Raw genomic sequence first — 15,244 nt, forward strand, 5'->3', positions numbered from 1 at the left:
CAGCTGTATGACCAGAGAATTTCTGAGAATTTACTCTGATTTCATTGTCAGTGTTTTATGTTGTGATTTCTTTGATTACATCATGGTATTATTACTGATGTTTTAGTATTTAATATTAGAACTACTTTGACCTGAAAAATGTGTCCTAAAATACCTAATTTTACCTGAGTTACTATGTTCTTTGAACCTTATTCCATCCAGGTGTCAACATTTTTTTCTCATCACCATGCATCTTTGATTTTATAATGTAAGTCAGCGAGAAAACAAGATTAATTTAATGGAAAATTGCTTTCCACAATCTTTTCTGGAATCTCTTTTGTCTGTTACCCAGGCGATATCTATATTATTACTTTGTCCTCAAAAGCTTTTACCAATTTGGTAACACAGAATGACTAAATGTCTTTTCCTTTATCTGGCTTTTCATTAGGAAGGAAACTCCCAAAATTCATTTCTATCAGCATTATCCTCAATGCTAAATCTTGTATGTCTCAAGTCTGTTTATAATAAATATCCTCATTATGACTAAGGTCGTCTTACTTCTCTGCATTACTTCAGTTTCTAATGAAAGCAATGCCCAAGTGACTAAGTGGATGAAGCCCCCGACTGTAGGAAAGTGTTCCCATCAAATATCTCCTAATTGCCCTCAATGAATCAGCTTCAGGCTCAGCCTTATCTCTGGCACCTTCCCCAGCTTTGTGTTGATAGCCAATAACATGTGCTCCGAGCATGAAGGGGATAAAAATGGTGTGACTCTTAGAAAGCCAGCCATAGAGTGGAGTTAGGGAGCTGTTTAGATTCTTGACTTCATGGTTCTGACGTGATTGATTTTCACCAATTTGCCTTCAGACACGCTTTGCTATCATTGCTTCAAACACGTGACTTCAGATCCTACAGGGAAACTTGTGCTCCTTCAATTGTTTCTGCTGCCTTACACATAGGTCCTGTGTTAAGACATCTTGTATTCATCAGCCTCCAATGGTAACTTTAGGCAAGTAACATAAGCACTTTCTCTGACCATCTGTAAAATTAAGTAGTAACTACAAAGCATCTGACACATTTCTTATAAAAGCACAGTCCAGCCACCCTGGCCTGGCTCACAGCTGTGGAGAACAGCGTGCTTGTGTCTGAGCCTCCTGACGTATGTTTTCTTTTCAGTCACTCTGCCCCCTGCCTTCCTTACCACCACCCCCTACCCACAATATCTTCTCTTTCTCTCTTTAACTAGTTCTCCTCCACCCTCACACCCCATGCCTGACCCTACTCCTCACACCTGCTTTGGCCCCATATAATACAGGATGTTTTAATATACTATGTACATGGAAGAAAACGGAAATTGAAGTTGCCAGCCATGAACTTTCTTTTCTTTTCTTCTCTTTTAAGTGGGGGAAGAGTATCGTCAACAGCAAGGAGGCTATTTTCTTAGTGACAGCAGAAAAGTGGTAGGGGGTTAGGGAAAGAACACTTAAGAAATTAGAGCTTCCAGCGGATACATGGTGTTTGATCTTTTAATGGTGTTGCTGCTGGGCCTGGTATATATTTTATCATGCGAGATGGTTAGAAATCTGAGCTTTGAAGGTGGGAAATGTGTCAGTTGGTGTGTGTGTGTGTGTGTGTGTGTGTGTGTGTGTGTTGTAACACAGACTACGCCACAGAGACCAAAAGCCGTGGAACTGTTAAAAGACAGAGAGATACAGGCATGTGGATATAGAGTGGATGAGGCACACAGACACATATTAAATGAGAACCTACTAGTGACACCCTGAAGAGAGAAGTGAGGTAAACAGGCATGATACTGGAGGGAGAGGGATGATAGATCAGTGAAATGACTTCTATGCTTCAGCCTTCCAATATCACACAGGCTGTGAGCAACTCACAGACTATCAACTTATGACATCAACTCCTTGGCATGACTTTGGACACAGAATTCATGCAATCTCCACCTGTCCCAGGTAGTCCTTGATTTTGTGTCTGACTTCAACCCTTTTCTATGGGCATTCCCTAGAAATGCTGAATATACTCTTCAATACCTCAGCTAACAAATGAGCATTTCTGGTTCTCACCCAGGGGCACATACTGGGAGCCACCGGTTTTATTTCTGTACTCTCAGCCTTATGGTCTTTCCAGTAGAGTTTATGTATTTATTTGAAGCTTTTAGGGCATTTTGCCCTCACTTAAGCTAATTGGACTATATGTGAAATTGCGTGGGTATAGCGGGGGTAGAATGCCAAAGAACAGGCATAAAGAAAATGTTCTGAATTCTGGAAATATATTCTAAAAGCTCACGTCTGAAAGTTGGGTAACGAGGAATTTTATCTTTTAACTCTTCCTCCCCCTTCATAACATTTAACTTTTGTTTGATTTTCACATTCAAAAAGAACAATTTTAATGTATTTTTCAGAACTACCAACAGGGCCAGCATAACCATGGAGCTGAAAACAGATGGTTTGGTTTTGCAAAGGAGAAAAAGTGATATCTTTTCCTCACCCATTTACAAGGTTCATGGTTGAGATCCCTAAAGCAAAAGACAGATTAACAAGAGAAAAGCATACATTTAGTATACATTTTATGTGACACAGGAGCCTTCAGAAATGAAGACCCAAAAAAAACAAGGAACCTTATGTACTTTTATGCTAAGTATGATGAAGTGGACAGCCTTGGGGAAATATGATTGGGCAAAGAGGGTATGATCTAATGGTAATAAACGTGGGGGTACTTAGCAAGACCTCTTTGCTCAGATTCTTCTCTTTGTCCCTGTGTCTTCAGAAAAATGGATGTCTCTTTCTTCTGGGTATAGGAGATACCTCTCGAATGAGAATTTTATAACCTTCTTCAAAGAAAGGTCAGAAAAAACATTTTTGTCCTGCTTAAGGAGGGTGGGAGGAGGTCAGAGAGACCTTCCTGCTTCTGCTGTTTACTCAAGGTGCCATATTTTGAGGTAGCATGTCCTGAACTCCATCAGTTGAATGTTTATATTTGAAGTTAGAACCTCCCCCAGTCCATGCTGCTAAGTTCACCACCTTTCCCTATCTCCTCATGACCCTAGAGAATTTGAACAAAAAAGGGTCCAGTTTCAAAGACACTGAGCATAAGAGAAAGTGAAGCTGGACTGAAACCAGGGAATCAAATAAAAATCTACTCCCAGTATATTCTCTTCAGAAAATTATTCTCTGGAGAAACTGAATAGTCATAGAGAAATGAGCTACAGACACTAATAGTGCGAGCTGATCCAACAATACACCTGGCTCACCAGCCAGTTATGCTATAGTGAGGCTCATTAATTAACAAGACCCACCCATGTCCATAGAAAGTCTAATTAGCCTTTTAGTGGCACATGTTAACAGACTGAAAAATAATCATGGATCACCAAATATTTGAGGAAGTTCTCTTACATGAAAGGGACTAAAATTTAAAAAAAAAAAAAAACTGATACATGAATTAAGAGGCAATGCACAGGCTAGGCGTGGGGCTCCAGCCTATAATTGCAGCTTTGGGAGGCCAAGGTGGGCAGATCACTTGAGCTCTGCAGTTCAAGACCAGACTGGGCAACATGGTGAAACCCATTTCTACAAAAAAAATACAAAAATTAGCCAGACATAGTGGTGCACATCTGTAGTCCCAGCTACTTGGGATGCTGAGGTGGGAGGATTGCTTGAGCCCAGGAGTTTGAGGCTGTAGTGAGCTGTGGATCGCACCACTGCATTCCAGCCTGGGTGACAGAGCGAGACCCTGTCCCAAAAAACAAGCAAACCAAAAACAATAAAAAAGCGGCAATGAACAAGGTCAAAGAAGTCATCAAATAATTATGATGTTATCAGAAAGAAAAGATATTTTATCTTTGAAACAAGAACTAGATGCTATGATAAATGGTCATAGATTATTAAGAAAATTTAATAGGAAAATAAAGCTGAGAAACTCTCCTAGAAAGTAGAACAAAAGGACAAAACACAGACAATAGTAGAAAAAAGTGAAGGTTATCAGAAGATCATACCAAGATGTCCAACCTCCAGTGGGTTAGGAATTTCAAAAAGAACAGAAAAAAGGAGTGAAAGAGAGAGGGTGCCCAGCACAATTAAGGCATATCCTTATACAACTTCATACCACCAAGAATAAAGAAAAGAATCCTAAAATTTCTGGAGAGGAAAAAGCAAAATACAGGTTGTATTAAAAGGATGATCAGGAACAATCCAAATGGTGTTGGATTTCTCAACAGCAACACTAGAAACTAGAACAGTGGTGAGATAAATGCTTTCAAAATTCCATGGAAGTAATTTTCAGCTTAGAATTCTTTATTTGGCCACAGATCAATCAAATGCAAAGGTAAGCTAAAAACATCATCATACACAACACGTCAAAAAGTTTCTCTCTCATTCATCCATTCTCAGGATTTCTTGGAGGATATGTTTCACCAGATAAAGGCGTGTTAATCAGGAGAGTGAAAGATGTCCACGGTCCAAGGAGCAAGGATTCAGTCCAGAAGCACGCAAAGGGAATCCTCAGAACTGTGGGGCAGGGAAGCTGAGTACCTCAGCAAAGCAGCAGGCCTCCAGACAGTCCAGTCAGCAGTGAGACAGGCAGAGGCTCTGGGAGGAACAGCAGCAGGCAAAGAAGTAGAACTGACGAACTTCTGGATGACAGCAGTGTTGGAGCAACTAGAAGGAATTAGTGACAATATGTGTGAAAACTGTGCAAAGAAGCCAGGCACAGAGGCTCATACCTGTAATCCCAGCACTTTGGGAGGCTGAGGTGAGCAGATCACGAGGCTAGGAGTTCGAGAGCAGCCTGGCCAACATGGTGAAACCCCATCTCTACTAAAAAAATACAAAAATTAGCCGGGCGTGGTGGCCCAGGCATGGTGGCACGTGCCAGTAGTCCCAGGTACTCGGGAGGCTGAGGCAGGAGAATCACTTGAACCCAGGAGGTGGAGATTGCAGTGAGCCGAGATTGCGCCACTGCACTCCAGCCTGGGCAACAGAGTGAGACTATGTCTCAAAAAACAAAAGAAAACAAAACAAAAACAAAAAACTGTGCAAAGTAAAAAAAAAAAAAGGAATTATTAATTTCAGGAGGGAAAAATGAACAAGAAAGAAAAGATCATTCGTATACCATGTGGGTTATAATATAAGCATTACAGTCAGTATTACAGTTGACCTTGGAAAAGCATGGGTTTGAAATACATGGGTTTGCTTATTTGCAGGTTTTTTTCAATAAATACAGTAGACCTCTCATATCATCAGGATCTGCAACCAACGGTGGATCAAAATATTGGCAGGATGTGTGACCCAAGTATACAGAGGGCCAACTTTTTGTATCTTGAGTTCCACAGGGCTGACCATGGGACTTGAGTCTGTGCAGGTTTTGGTATCTGTGGGGTAGTCCTGGAACCAATCCCACATGGACACCAAGGGATGACCATCCAGAATCTACAATGAACTCAAACAAATTTACAAGAAAAAAACAAACAAACCCATCAAAAAGTGGGCAAAGGACATGAACAGACACTTCTCAAAAGAAGACATTTATGCAGCCAAAAAACACATGAAAAAATGCTCACCATCGCTTGCCATCAGAGAAATGCAAATCAAAACCACAATGAGATACCATCTCACACCAGTTAGAATGGCAATCATTAAAAAGTCAGGAAACAACAGGTGCTGGAGAGGATGTGGAGAAATAGGAACCCTTTTACACTGTTGGTGGGACTGTAAACTAGTTCAAGCATTGTGGAAGTCAGTGTGGCAATTCCTCAGGGATCTAGAACTAGAAATACCATTTGAGCCAGCCATCCTATTACTGGGTATATACCCAAAGGACTATAAATCATGCTGCTATAAAGACACATGCACACGTGTTTATTGCGGCACTATTCACAATAGCAAAGACTTGGAACCAAGCCAAATGTCCAACAATGATAGACTGGATTAAGAAAATGTGGCACATATACACCATGGAATACTATGCAGCCATAAAAAATGATGAGTTCATGTCCTTTGTAGGGACATGGATGAAATTGGAAATCATCATTCTCAGTAAATTATCGCAAGAACAAAAAACCAAACACCGCATATTCTCACTCATAGGTGGGAATTGAACAATGAGAACACATGGACACAGGAAGGGGAACATCACACTCTGGGGACTGTTGTGGGGTGGAGGGAGAGGGGAGGGATAGCTTTAGGAGATATACCTAATGCTAAATGACGAGTTAATGGGTGCAGCACACCAGCATGGCACATGTAGACATATGTAACTAACCTGCACATTGTGCACATGTACCCTAAAACTTAAAGTATAATCATAATTAAAAAAAAAATTCTTGCAGAACTGTATTAGCTATGTATGGGAGTACATAGAGGGCAAGAAACATCCGATAGCCAAATCTTTAGCTACCATGATAGAAGAAAACACTAATGATGAAACTTTATTACAAATGGCATCATAAGCTCATTTTCTGGAAGCATGAGTATCAGCTAAAAGATGTCAACACGTTTGCCTCAAGGGAGCAGGCCTCAGAATGGGGTGGGGGAATGTTGCCTTTAGCACATTTTAACTTTCAAAATTGTGAATTATGTGCATGTATTATTTTGATGAAATTTTTCTTTTTCAAAATTAAAAAAAATTTGTATTAAAAATTTAGGCTGGTCGCGGTGGCTCATGCCTGTAATCCTAGCACTTTGGGAGGCTGAGGCAGGCAGACCATGAGGTCAGGAGATCGAGACCATCCTGGCCAACATGATGAAACCCTGTCTCTACTAAAATACAAAAAATTAGCCGGGCGTGGTGGCGCATGCCTGTAGTCCCAGCTACTCGGGAGGCTGAGGCAGGGGAAATCGCTTGAACTTGGGAGGCGAAGGTTGCAGTGAGCCGAGATCCCGCCACTGCACTCCAGCCTGAACGACACAGTGAGACTCCGTCTCAAAATAAATAAATAAATAAATAAATAAATAAATAAATTTCATATAAATGCAGATTCCTGGCTTCTCCTAGAAAAATTAGGCTGCCTGGCCCCCCTGGAGCCATATTCCATCTGACAATATGGCTTGCCCATTTCGCTGAAGCACCTGACCTCCAGCTTGTCATAGTCTCTACCTTGCCTCCTTGCCTCCCCACAGCTGAGGCTCAGGTGTTATTTAGTATTGTGATTATTCAGTTATCTTACTTGTTTCAGGGTTGAGGAAAAAAGGAAATAATTTTATCCCTACATCAAAAGTGGGACAATCAAAGAGGTTCCAAGAGGTCTTCATGCTTCCCCTGGCTTACTGTGCTAAGGTACCTTCCAGGCTTCTATGGGATTTAAGTTTTCTACCTAAAATTCCTGATGATATAGTACAAGCTTTCGTTAGCTCTGTTATGAGCACAAAGACCATCCTTCATATGGTCACCTTTTTATAAGAAGCTTATAAACTTTGTCACCCTGCAGCTATTCCTTCTCCAGATTACTGTCTCCAAAGACTTCATTTTTCATTTATGTGATCACACCCATGTACTCTTGATCTTTGCCACATTTTTCCTGTCTCCACACAGTCAGGGCCTGATCAATAAGGAATGACTATGTGTTGATGACTTCACAGCTCTCACCCATTATCCTTCCGTTCATGCATATGGGTGTCTTGTCTCCTTTTTAAATAGCGCCATTATCCTAATGGCTAATGCTCAGTGGGTGGCCTTCTGTAACTCTTGTATATTTTTCTACCATGGCTGAACATAGTGAGTACATTTCCATCTTGTGTTTATGCACTTGGGTTTTCTTTTGTAAGCGCATTGCCTTCCACTTATTTCCATTAAATTTCATATTCCTTATTCAAAAACACTTTTCCAAATTGGTCAAAGTAGGTTTTAATTTTCCCACTGCTGCCAAAGGTGCTGGTTACCTCTCTTCAAATTGTTGTAGTTATCACACTTTATAATGATACTGTTTTATCATTCAAATCATTGGTTCAGAAATGAAATTATATAGAGTCCATGGCCGACCTCTGTAGAACACTGGTAAGGGATCCAACTCAAGATGATCAGTGATCCATTGAAAATGGTGGCTGTCTTCTTTAAAAAATAAAAATAAAAATAAAAACTTTGAGTAAAGTAACCCCTTAAAATTAAGTAGTTATTTGCCTGAATTAAGTATAACCTGTAACTTATTGTTAAGTAACCCCTTAAAATTAAGTAGTTATTTGCCTGAATTAAGTATAACCTGTAACTTATTGTTAAGTAAACATGGTTAAGCTAACCTTTATATGAATACCCAGGCTGTAAAAATTTATGCTATTTGGTAGTCTTGGAAATACAAATTCCAAATAGCCTGAAATAAGAAGCTACAATATAATGGGAGGCCAGTAGTTAAAAAATACTACCACAGTAGAAGGGGTGAAGTGGATCAGGAAGAATCCTAGGGTACTTTACTTAGAACCCTTTGTACAAACAGCATGAAAGTAATGAGATTAATGAAAGAATTTTGTCAAATTTAGAAGAATCTGAGAAACAAACTGCAAGTTTTCCATTTCATTTGATGTCTTGGCAAACCTACTGATATGTGTGTTATTTGTCTCTGTCTTCTTAATATTTGCTACCTTGCCGGTTGCCTGGTGATTTAGGAAGACGTGGGGAGTATTTGTAAACAAAGGAAGCTTTTCAGAAGTGGGTAACAGTAGCCAGAGTTTGCTGGTTGGATCTTCCAGGAAGCAGTAGCTGAGAAATAGGAGTGCAAAAGTTTTGTCGAGGGGCATTACCTGGGGAAGATAAAAAAGGGAGGAAGCAGGATTGGGCAGAGAGCCCTCAATCACAGGGCAAATCTGCTGGGTCTTGGCCAGCTCAACAGGAGCTCCAGACCAAAGATCCCCTGTTCTAGGAGCTCAACACTGGGCAGAAAACAGCCAGGTTCTATTGCACCCACTGTGCTCAATCATGACCGAGAGCTGCCTCAGAAGAGTGTGGACTCAAGTCAGAAGCTGAGGAGGATCCTAAAGGCAGTAAGTAAGTAATAGCTACAGGCTGTGAGCTCTATTTGCATTCCTCACAGCTGAATGCCAAGTTCTTTCTTGAAGGAAAAGTACAAGCAATATGTCTTCATCACTTGTGCTTAGAACATTTTCCTTATTACTGAACAACAATTAGAGATGATCTTGACATTCTCATCTCCGTATTCTCAATGTTTCAGCAACATGTGAAAAATCCATTCTTCTATACCAAAGTCACACACTCATGGAAGAGATGAAGCTTTCAATACCTGAAGTAATTCCCAAGTGTTGGTGAAGGAGTAAGACAAAAACATGCAGGATTAGAATGGGCAGGAGAGAGAGCAGATGGGCTAGGAAAGAGAATCACTGAACATTGACCCTAACTAAATATGAAAAGGAAATGGCAGGTAGGTGATCAAAGAATCAGGTGGGCAAGAGTTACCTAAAATATCGGTTTCCCATTCATTGCACAAAATGATGGCATTTGCCCCTTTGGAAATGGTTAGCTCTTAGAACTCTGGAAATAATAGAGCAGGTTGGGAATTTTATTCCTCCAAAATAATGTCTGGTTTTGAAAAACATGCATGCTCTTTAATTCTCATAATACTGAATCTTGCCTTTGAATTCTGTCATTTAAGTGATAAACTAAAGCAGTTAGATAAGGGAGATTTTTATTGTACACTGGAATACATACAAAATGGTGGAAAGTAAAGGATAATAATAATAATAATAATAATAAAAGTCTTAGATGGTGCTACAAGGTGACTTGAATTTTGAGAAATCAAATCAACTCAAAGAGGAAAATTCAGGTAAGATAAAAAATATGTATGGTGATAGAGTGTAATCTTAGCATTGATATTGTATATGTACTGGCTCATTACCCACTGCATCAAAGATCATAATGTGTTTATTATATCATTTACCAAATGATAGCCATTTCCTGAACAACTGGCCTCTCCTGCACATCCTTGTGTGATGTCCTTTATTAATAATGATGCCTGTACTTTGGGGCAGAAAGATAGAAAAAGATATCTGAAAAGAGTCTACAGGAAATAAGAGAGAAATTGGTAATCTCCTTAGCTTTTCTGTTTTGCACTGTTACATTGGCTGATTGTCTGGGGCATGCAAAATGTATCATAGGTACTACAACTAAATCTTCAAGGTAGAACCCAGAAAAAGTGAGAAAAGAGACCCAAACCACCATTTTATATGTAATCTCCCTTGGTGTTTGTTTATCCTGCCTCTCCAAGCTCTCCTGGCATGAGATAGGTCTGCCATGGTCAGATAGTAAGTAGCATCCAATTTGTTGTTTCTTACTTCATCAATAATTTTTTTCAAAATAAACTGTGGAAAGAAATCCACTTCCTAGCATGATGCAAACATCACTACAACACAGGGTTTCTTAAACTAAATTTAAAAAATAAAAAATGAAGTATGTGGTTATTAATTATTTATTTGCATTTAAGAACTTCTGCCATGAGCATTTTCCAGAGATAAAAATCGAAGATATAATTAAACTTCAGAATGAAAGCTGAGGTTTAATTAATGAGTAGGTAACACTCAGTTACCTAACATCTTCCTAGTAATAAAATATAATATTAGGAAGGAAATATGTTAGCCAAAAAAAGGAAGGAAATGTATCTTTTTCTTTTTCTCTCTCTTTTTTTTTTTTTTTAAAAAAAAAAAGAGGAAGCAAAAGGAGGAGAGTGATATTGTGTTTCAGGGCATTTAATTTGAATATATCACTTGATAGAGTGCAGACTTCCCTGAGTTCTGTAACCTGTAGTGTAAACACACAATAAACAGGCACCAAAACGCACCCAAGCCAACACCAAGCAGCCAGTGGGTTTTGGCTGACATAAGGCCTCTGGTTTGTGGGGTTCATCTGGCTCCCCTTCAGCTCTATCCCAATATATGAATGTTTCTTTAGTTAGATCAGTAGTCTTTATATGCCTCTGTTATATCAGAAAGACCTGGGTTTCTGGAGCAGCTTATAAAGATTGGGGTTTAGGTTAAAAGCACATCACAGGCAAACATGTGTTGAACATTATTCTGTGTGTGGAGACTTTGAAGAGCCTCTCAGGTATATGTAGGATTTGGTATTATGAGGAGATGAATTGGATTCAAGGTACTCAATCTTATTGCCAATCTTTTTCAGTAAGAAACCATCTCCTTGGTTTGCACATCTGTGTTTGATAATGTGGGAGAATGTCTTTGATTAGACTTTCAGAGTAATCATTCAAAGGCAACTTTCTCCTCTGCTTTGCTGCATCTCATAAAGTTAGATTTTGTACATTAGTGAGGCACTGATTGCATGAAAATAATATTGGCTTTATGAGAGAGTATAATCTTGTTCAAAATATAACTCTCCCCGCCATTCTCAAAGTGCTGCTATTTTTGTGTCAGATTCTCCTCCACTGCTGCTTTTATGAGCACTTTCCAAAATAGTATTTTCTTTTTTGTTTCTTCTCCTTTATTGTCTTTTTATAACTTTTAATCATATTTTTATGGTACCTTAATAGCTGAGGCAAAGTCACAGGTGGCCTTCGCTAAATCATTTCTACTTTTCTATAATCCTAATGGCAGTGAAAGAAAAGAGGTCTCTGGGTTGTCCCCCAAAATACTTGTTTATATCTTCCAATGCTATTTTTAATATTTCTAAGGATCAAGATCTCTACCTTGTGTTAAAGTATACATACTACCCATTTTGTTTGGTTTCCGTAACGACTTGTTGATTCTAGCATTTGAAAAAGTATATTCTTGACTTTTCTCCTTTTTAATTATTATTAATACTTAATAGTTAATTAGTTCAAGTTATGCTAAAAACTAATTATTTTATAACTTTTTGGCAATTAGTACTCTTACTAAATTTTACTAATTGCATATCAAAACAATGATAAGAGCAACTTCTAAAAAAATCTGTCTTCTTGGTTCAGTCCTCCTGGTTTTCTCTTCAAATTAAGTGAAATTCTCTTGATATTTTTTCAAAAGGTGAATATTTTCTGGAATAAAATACAGAGTTGAAGTGAAATCATGGAAACTGCTGTTTGAACAATGGTCATTAAATGTTATTCTCTCTGTCACCTTGCTGTCTCCCCACCACATTTATGATGTGAAACTAAATAAATATGGGTACATCTTTGAAACCGGTGTTTTTGATAAGACCACTCCTTTGTGGAATTGTATCAGGGAATAATCTCTTAATCCCAGTTGGTTGCATTCTTTTCCTTTTTATCAGTCTAGACAGATTGAGCCTAGGTCATCTCTTTTGGGCAAGGATGGTGAGTTTTCAGAAAACTGAAAGGTTGCCCTCAAGCTAGGTGCTGGAGGGATTTTGTCAACTGCACCTGGTGCTGAGTGAGTGGTAGCGTAAGCAATTTGGGCTGGAGTGAGAGGCGAGGAAGAAAGCCACAGCCAAGACTTGGGAGATTTCAGGAAATAAGAATCCAGCTGACCAAATAAGAAGGCCCATGGGCAGGGAGCAGCTGGGCACCAGGAGATCCAACACAGGAGCCACTGCCTTGGAAATTGGAGGCGTTTATTTCATTTCCGGTGATGTTTTCTGATTCTCTGTATGATTTTAACTCTAGAATTGCTAAAGATAGCTCTGTGAGTAAGGTGGGTTGCTAGCCTATCACCAGATTATTAAAGTAAGTGTAATGTAGGGCAGAAACAAGAAAAAAAAAAAAAAACGTTGGCTTCCACAGACCAGAGACTTTGCTTAAAGAGGTACATGACAGCTTCTGAGGGATCTGTTTGTATACATAGCATCCCAGTGTCTTTCTGTCAAGCTACCTGCCTCCCAGGTACACGCGTATTGCTGAGGAAACACAACCAATGCCCACTGTTTCAAAGAAAACCATTCTTTTTGGAGTAGTAAGCTCTTTTATAAAGCTGAAATAGATGTGGAGTATTTTAAGATGAATAGTCTTACATCCACTAAATTCTACCCAGTTTACTCTCATTACACCACAAGAGCCTTGGATTTTCTATGTGTATAAAGACGGTATTTGTCATTGAGCTTAGTGCTTTTTGTAGGGTCGGCATATTATAGGTTTCCCTCATAATGATAACAGAATCTTACATCAAGTGAACATGGAGGAGTGAATATTTAAACCATGTGTGAAGGAGGGAAAAAAAAAAACATAGTAGAGCTTTTCTTTTCACTGTACAGTTATGGATTATCTTTGCTGGCTGGATATTTATTTCAGATTTTTGTGGTTTCTCATGTCGTGGATTACAGGGACTCTTGTAAATGGGTTTCATATGGTAACTAGTGACCTTGAAGGACTCAATTTTTAAGATAATTAACTTCACAGTTCTAAGTCAGATCTATGCCAGTCACAGAATGAAATAATTTCTGTTTAGTTATCTGGGATTTCATTCAGTTGATTAATACCTATAGGAGAAGAGACTATTTGCTTTGATTTACATCTATATCACCTTCAATTTAATATTTCACGAGAAATAGAAGGCACGAAATCACCATTTTGGAGCAGATACATAGGCATCAAATGAAGCTCTTTTGATGTGAGGTGTTGGAGATAAACAGGTAGTATCAGGCGTCCACAGCCTTGCGTTTTACTCACCCCTCATGCTTTGCACCTAAAGTGTGCTCATAACTTTGCAGCCATGAGCCATCCCCTTGTCATTTTCAGCCCCTGACTTGTTCCTGGGGCTGCTGATTCATCTGTTTTCATTGCTGTCATGAAAACCAGTCTGCATTTCATCATAAAATTCAGAAGTGCCCTATTATATTAGGAAAGAATAACCCCCCACCAATGGCCACATCATATAGAGAAAGAACCAATGTTTCATCTTTCTATTTTTCAGAAGTCTCCCCCAAAATGTTTTGAGACAAGAATCAGAATAGAATCTGCTTACCCTCAAAGCAATAGGTTTTCTCTAAACAATCTAATAAGGATTTGTCTAGACTAACATCCTTTGGGAATTTATCTACAGATGTCTTTAACTCGTTACTGTGTCCAGCCTGTGCCAACACTTGGGAGTAATGTGTTCCACAAATTAACTATAAAGGAAAGAAATGAAGAGGACCAGAAGGAACAAATGCACAGAAAACAGTGCAAATATGCTCCTAGACAAGAGCAACATTTGTTACTGTTTATTACTACTTATCCAGAAAGCCTTTCTTAAACATATCCCCAGACCTGCACTGGGCAGGCTACCCCTTTTCTCCCCCTTGATAGTGCATTAGTACCGCTCTATGGAACAAATTGTCACAGAATATCAAAATATGCTATCTACTTAGCTAATCCCTATGTTGCACTCCTGAGCTTAGAGACTAGGCCTTACTCATCATAGTTCCATCAACATGAAGCACAATTTCTGAAATATACTGGTATACTCAGTAAATTCCTTAAAAAATGACCTCTTTGTATCTCAAAAACTCTAGATTATTCCTTGGTACATAGAAGGAACCCAATACATGCTTTGTCAAAGAAGTAAAGAAAATAAAATTATTTTAGAATTGTTGAGAATCTTGGTGATATGACTGAAACCTTTTGTTTCATGGATGACAAGACTGGGGCCTGGAGAAGTGAGGTCATTTGCCCACCATCCTGCAGCTAGAATTAAAACCAAATGCAGTGGTTTAAAGCTCAATATTCTTTTCACTCCAAATTGGTAGCTGCCTGTAATTTGCTGGCATTGTAGAAACAAAAACATAGTGAAAATCACCAAAATTATATTTTACATTTATAAAGTGCTTTACAGTTTCCAAAGCATTTTAATAAACACTATCTGACCTCCCTGTGGTGTTATCTCAAGAAGGTTAATAGGGGAGATAGTATTCCTGTTTAGTATATGAGGAAACAGAGATTCAGAGAAGCTAAGTGACTTGCCCAGAGTTTAGAACTCAAATCCTTCTTTCTTTTTTCTTTTCTTCTTTTTTTTTTTTGAGACAGGGTCTTGCTCTGTTGCCCAGGCTGGAGTGTAGTGGCAGTGACATGAATGTGGCTCACTGCAGCCTCGACCTCCTGGGCTCAAGTGATTCTCCCACCTCAGCCTCCTGAGTAGCTGACCACAGGCTCATGCCACCATGCTCAGCTAATTTTTTAAAAATCTTTTAAAAGTTCCCCTGGTGGTCTAGTGGTTAGGATTCGGCACTCTCACCGCCGCTGCCTGCGTTCAATTCCCGGTCAGGGAACCAAGAAATGGAGCAGGACGAGCTGCAGACAAAACCCCTCAGACAGCAGATTAAAGAAGGAAGAGGTGTTTTGGGTGCAGCACACCAACATGGCACATGTATACATATGTAACAAGCCGGCACGTTGTGC

The 15,244-nt window shown here is 39.2% G+C and overlaps 1 protein-coding gene across 3 annotated transcripts in view; it reads left to right on the top strand.

The window, feature by feature from the left end:
• Positions 1–15,244, top strand: part of PARD3B (par-3 family cell polarity regulator beta) — a 1,074,947-nt gene that overhangs the window by 787,088 nt on the left and 272,615 nt on the right. The window lies entirely within an intron of this gene.

Source organism: Pan paniscus, chromosome 13 (assembly GCF_029289425.2).
Source record: "Pan paniscus chromosome 13, NHGRI_mPanPan1-v2.0_pri, whole genome shotgun sequence".
Taxonomy (NCBI): Eukaryota; Metazoa; Chordata; class Mammalia; order Primates; family Hominidae; genus Pan; species Pan paniscus.